We start from the raw sequence: 6,802 nt of genomic DNA on the forward strand, positions 1-6,802 counted from the left end.
TCATTGTGTGTGTACAACACCCAGTGCTCCATGCACTACACACCCTCCTTAATGCCTATTCATTCTTTAGTAGGATGTTCTTTAACTTCTGTGTATTTGTGTCTTTCCAGTTTTTTTCTTGTATTTGACTGCAAGTTTCACAGTGTCGTAGTCTGAGAATATGCATGGTGTCTCACTCTTTTTGTACTTATTGAGGGGTGGTTTGTGACCCAGTGTGTGATCTGTTCTGGAGAACATCCATGTGCACTCCAGAAGCATGTGTATGCTGCTGCTTTGGAGGGAAATGTTCTGAATATTCTGTGAAGTCCATCTGGCCCACTGTGTCATTCAAAGCCACTGTTTCCTTCTTGATTTTTTGCTGAGATAATGTGTCCATTGTTGTTAATAGGGTAGTAAAGTCCCTTCCTATCATTGTATTATTACCAGTGAGTTCCTTTATGTTCGTTATTAACTGTTGTCTATGTTTGGGTGCTCCCGAATTATGGGCATAAATATTTCCAATTGCTAGATCTTCTGACCTTCTTGTTGGATTATCCCCTTTATTATGATACAATGCCCTTTCTCCTTCTCTCTCTCTTTTTTAATAAAGATTTTATTTATTTATTTGACAAAGAGAGATCACAAGCAGGCAGAGAGGCAGGCAGAGAGAGAGAGAAGGAAGCAGGCTCCCGGCTGAGCAGAGAGCCCGACGTGGGGCTCGATCCCAGGACCCTGCGATCATGACCTGAGCCGAAGGCAGCGGCTTAACCCACTGAGCCACCCAGGCGCCCCCCTTCTTCCTCTCTTGTTACAGTTTTTGGTTTAAAATCTAGTTTGAGGGGCACCTGGGTGGCTCAGTGGGTTAAAGCCTCTGCCTTCGGCTCAGGTCATGGTCTCAGGGTCCTGGGATCAAGCCCCACATCGGGCTCTCTGCTCAGTGGGGAGCCTGCTTCCTCCTCTCTCTCTGCCTGCTTCTCTCTGCCTACTTGTGATCTCTGTCTGTCAAATAAATAAGTAAATAAAAATCTTTAAAAAATCTAGTTTGCCATAATGGCTTTCATTTGACATCCATTTACATGATAGATGTTTCTCTGTCTCCTCACTTTCAACCCGCAGCATCTTTACATCTACAGTGAGTCTCTTGTAGGCAGCATATGGATGGATCTTTTTTTTCAAATCCATTCTGACATCATGTATCTTTTGATTGGAGTGTTTAGTCTATTTACATTCAGAGTAATTATTGACATATATGTATTTAGTGCCATTTTAATGTTTTGTGGTTGTTTCTGAAGGTTTTCTCTGATCCTTTTTTTTTTTTCATTCTCTCTTTCATGGTTTGTTGGTTTTCTTCACTGATATATTTGGATTTCTTTCCTTTATTCTTTGCATATTTGTTAGTAGTTTTGATATATGGTTTATGTTGTATATACCTTTTTCTGCCCATAACAATCTATATTAAGTGGATGGTCACTTAAGTTTGAACCCATGCTTTATGACTGTCCTCCCCACATTTTAGGCGTATGTTGTTATATTTTACATCCTTTTATTTTGTGTGTTCCTTGACTGATTTTTTAAATATAAATATTAATTTCCACTGCTTTTATGCTTCCTGCCTTCATACTGTCTTTCTGGTTTTTCTTTCCTACTCAAAGAGTCCTCTTGAATATTTCTTGAAGGGCTGGTTTAGTTTTTGTTTGCTTGGGAAACTCCTCATCTCTGCTTCTACTCTGAATGATAGCCTTGCTGGACAAAGTATCCTTGGCTGCAGATTTTTCCCAGTCAGCACTTTGAATACATCATGCCCCTCCCTTCTGGCTTGCAAAATTTCTGCAGAAAAATTCCCTGCTTGTCTTATGTGTTTTCCCTTGTAATTTATGGTCTTCTTTTGTTTTGCTTCTTTGCTTTTGCTTCTTTTGTTTTTCTTTATTACAATGTTTTTTCATTTTAATTACACTATTTCTTGATTTTGGTGAGAGTTCTCTGTGCTCTCTGGATCTGAATGTCTATTTCCTCCCTCAAATGAAAGAACTTTTCAGCTCTTATACCCTTTTTAAAGAAAGATTTATTGGGGTATCTGGGTGGCTTAGTCAATTAAGCAGCCGCCTTTGGCCCAGGTCATGATCCCAGGGTCCTGGGATTGAGATCTGCATCTGGCTCCCACTCGGAGGGGAGCCTGCTTCTCCCTCTCCCTCTGCCTGCCACTCTGCCTACTTGTGCTCTCTCTCTCTCTGTCAGATAAATAAATAAAATCTTAATAAAAAATAAAGGGGCACCCGGGTGGCTCAGTGGATTAAGCCTCTGCCTTTGGCTCAGGTCATGATCTCAGGGTCCTGGGATCAAGCCCCGCATTGGGCTCTCTACTCAGTGGGGAGCCTGCTTCCCCCGCTCTCTCTCTGCTTGCCTGTCTGCTTTCTTGTGACCTCTCTCTCTCTGTCAAATAAATAAATAAAATCTTTAAAAAATAATAATAAAATAAAAAGAGTTATTTATTTATTTATGAGAATGAGAGAGAGAATGAGTGGGGGTGGGGAGAGGGAAAAGCAGACTCCCTGCTGAGCAAGGAGCCTGATGCAGGGCTTGATCCTAGGACCCTCGGATTATGATCTAAGCCCCTTAACTGGCTGAGCCACCCAGATGCCCATGATCATTGCTTTAAATTTTCAATCAGGCAGGGTGTCTGGATAACTCAGTCAGTTAAGAATCTGACTCTTGATTTCGGCTCATGTCATGATCTCAGGGTCATTGGATCAAGCTCCACATCAGGCTCCATGCTCAGCACACAATCTGTTTGTCCTTTTTCCTCTACACCTCCCCCCAACTCCTGCTCTCTTTCTCTAAAAAATAAATAAATACATAAATAAATAAGTCTTAAAAAATTTTCTATTTTATCTGTTTCACTTAGATCTCTGGCTATGGCATTGTCCTGTTCTTTCAACTGGGACAAATTCCTCTGTCTTCTCATTTTGTTTACCTTTCTGTGCCTGTTTCTCTGTGTTATGTCACCTGTTTTTGAAGGTAATGACTTTATGAAAAGAAGGTCTTATAGCACCCTGCCATGTGGTGTCCCCTGTTCTGCAGGGATTGGTGCTTCAGGGACTCTCTCCTGTCTGTGCTGCATGTTCTCTCTTGTGTTCTGGCCACTTTAACCCTCAGCCGGTCATCTCTAGACTTTCTTTACCTGTTGGGCTACATGTTTAGTCTCTGTCCTAAATATGGCATATTTTAATTACCTGTGATCTGGTCTGCTTGTGAAGTGAGACCTGTTACCACCACCACCAGAACTGAGGCTCCATGAGATTCCCATATTGGGAGATGAAGTGTGAGTAGACATTTGGGTTGGTCTGGATGAAGGGGCCCACTGCACTGGGCCTGAGGTGAGCATGACTGGGAGTGGTGGTTCTTCTGGAACACAAGGGATGTGGGGCTTGGTGTAAGAAAGTTAGGTAGCCAGTATCATCAATGGGACTCATTTTTGCAGGTGGCTCTGTGCTTATGCTGAGTGATATGGGAGGGAAATGGTGTCTTCCAGTTCCTTCGTTCACAGAGGGGTCTCTTCATTAAATGACGCTTCTCTGGGATGTGCTGCTGGATGAGCAAATAACTCCCCCACTGTCTGCCTTAGGTGTTCTTCAGATCACTTTTCCCATGCTGTATGTCCAAGGGTTTTCTGCCCTGCATTTCCGCCAAGAGCATCCCCAATGTCCTCCAGGCTCTCCTAGAGCCAAGCACACTGACCTTTAAAACCTCAGGCTCTAAACCCTGCTGGTTGTAGAACTCGTGAAATTCTGGTCCTCTTGCTTTCCATGCCAATTGCTATGGGGATTCATTTTCCTCATGTGCTCCCCTGTGTGCTAGTTTGTCTGTTGCCACTCTCCATGGCCACAGGTACCTCTCCGCTGCAGTGGCCATGATCCATTTCTCTCCCAAGCCACATCTCTGCACTTCTTACCTTCTTTGATGTTACTTCTTCTCTCCAATTGGTTGTGTTTGTTCTGCCAGTCTTCAGATCAGTTTCTCGGGTATTTGGGATGAATTATCTAATTATATTTGTGGGAGGAGGTGAGCCACTGCCATCATCCCCACACCCCCTTTAATTTTCAGCTTTAGGTATGACGTGGTTTTCTGTTGTGGAGGAAGGCACTTTCTCTTATTTCCCCTGAAACCCCATGAAAAGTTCTTCTTTCCAGCCTCAGAAGGCAGTAATACCCCAATATTTTGTTAAATCCTTGTCAAACCTGTATCATTTTAACCAGGGAATGTTATTCATAGCCAGGTCTGTGTAGTGGGGCCAGATTTAATTTCCTCACTTGTACATGTTTATTTTTGCTTGTGTTTTTCCTTTTTTAGAGTTAACAATTGTTTCTTATGTTTGTTTCTTTCTCTGTGTACCTATCATTAAATCATCTTCAAATCCTCTGACTAATTTTTTCCCAAGCTCCATTCAAGAGAGTGAGCATAATCAGGTCATCTACTAGCTTCCTTAATTTGGTGGAAACGTCTCTCCAGGATCTCCCTCTGTTTGTGGGCTGATGTTTGTTGTCTACTCCCTTGGTTGCGCAGGGCACAGGTGTCATCCAAGGAGCTCCTCACCACTGCCTTTGGGTTTTTCTCCATCTCTCTCATATGATGGGCCTCTTATTTTCCTGAATGTGGTGTCCTTTCCTTTCTGAGTTTATGCCTTTATTTGGGTGGAGCATACCTTCTGGTAGCTTTCTGAAAATTGGTGCATGGGAGATATCTTTTGAGCAAAGCCTATCTAAAAATGGCATTATTCTGTCCTTATTCTTGGTTGATAATTTAGCTGGGTATAATCTTCTGGATTGGAAGAGTTATCCCTTAGAATATTTTGTTGAAGACATAGAATGCTTCCAGAATTTCAAATGTTCCCTTGTGCTGTTTCTCAGTTAACCCCCCACCCACAAGGATTCTCTATTCCACCTTCTTTCCCTGTGGATTGGGATTTGCCTCTTCTATCTACTCCTTAGTTTATGGCTCCCTTTGTTCAACAGAATGTCTGTGATAAGCACACATGTGGCTTCAGATTCAGTAGTTTGTTCTTTTTTTTTTCCTGTGTTACAAGTTGCTACATTAAGCCTTGCTATGCATATTGCCTCATTATCTTCCCCAATAATAAAGATTTAGATTATTTCCAGATTTTGGCTACTATTCATGATGCTGCTATAAAAATTCTTATGGATTTTGTTTTTGGTGGATATATTTGCCAACCTTTTTTCAGTGTGCATCCACAAGTGGAATTTTTGGGTTGATAGGACATGTACAGTTTAGCTTATATTCTGTCCAGTGGCTTTCTAAAGACATTTACGTTCCCACTGGCCAATCTTATGACTTATAGTTACCCTATATCCTTTATAAGATGAGGTTTTGTCGGTCTTCTAAAATTTTACCCATTTTGGAAAGGGTGTAGTAATACCACATCATTGCATTAATTTGCATTCCCTGATTACTAAAGCTGCTCATTAAGCATTTGGATACTTTTTCTTCTGAGGTGCATGTTCAAGTCATTTGCTTGATTTTTTAAAAGTAGGATTATTTGTATTTCTCATTGGCTTATAAAAATTTATTATATATCTCAAATGTGATTTAATTGTTGTATATATACAGTGGAGTGTTATAAATGTTTAATAACTAGCTCTCTACAAAACAAAACAAAAAAATCCCTGATTTGTTGCTTGTGCCAGTTCCCATGGCATATATACACCACAGCTCTCATTGATGTTCTGAACACAGAACTGGGAAGAACTGGTACAATGTCTTCCAGCACGCCACTGGGTATGAGCATTACACACAACTCTTCCAAGTCAAGGACGTGTTTTGCTCATCCTCTTGATGGTGACCTTTTTAAAAAGTCGACTTTATTGAGGTATGATTCACATACCATAACAGGTACATCTAACATTTCTATTTGCTTAGTTTTGGAAAGATATACACCAGAGTGACCACTGTCACAAGCAAGATATAGAACTTCATCATCCTGAAAAAAAAAAAAAAAAAGAACTTCATCATCCTGAAAATTTCCTCTGTGTTCTTAATCCCACTGCATTGGACCCTGGCTCCAGGAAACTACAGAACTCCTTTCTGTGTAGGTTGGATTTGTGTTCTCTACAGTTTCACATATATTAAATTATATAGTATGAACTCTTAGGGACTGTGTTCTTCCCTGAGTGTATTGAGATATGTAAATATGCATAAGGTTGCCTTCTTTTTGTGCTGAGTGATATTCCATTGTGTGTATATAATGCAATTTGTTCCTCTGATGAGCTGTTGATGTATGTATAGCTGGTATGAATGGTCATGAACAATTATTTGTGTGCACTTGTGTTGCCACTTCTCTTAGGTAAACAACTAAGAGTGGAAAGTCTGGGCCACATGATTGGTGATGATTGAGAGACTGCCACACTGGTTCCAAGGTGACCATACCCGTTTACATTCCCTCCAGCAAATGTGTATTTCTCTGTTCTTTCACATCCTCACTGACACTCAGGGTAGTTAGCCTTTCTAACTTGAGATGTCCTAGTGGATGTGTGGTTTTCATGGTGTCCTTTGATGCATAGAAGTTCCTAATTTTTAAAAAATTTAATTTAATTTATTTATTTGACAAAGATCACAAGTAGGCAGAGAAGTAGGCAGAGAGAAAGGAGGAAGCAGGCTCACTGCTGAGCAGAGAGCCTGATGTGGGGCTCAATCCCAGGACCATGGGATCATGACCTGAGCCGAAGGCAGAGGCTTTAACCCACTGAGCTACCCAGGTACCCCAGAAGTTCCTAATTTTAATGAAGTCCGGTATAATGACTTTTTTCTTTCT

The sequence above is a fragment of the Neovison vison genome, chromosome 6, assembly GCF_020171115.1.
Source record: "Neovison vison isolate M4711 chromosome 6, ASM_NN_V1, whole genome shotgun sequence".
Classification (NCBI taxonomy): domain Eukaryota; kingdom Metazoa; phylum Chordata; class Mammalia; order Carnivora; family Mustelidae; genus Neogale; species Neogale vison.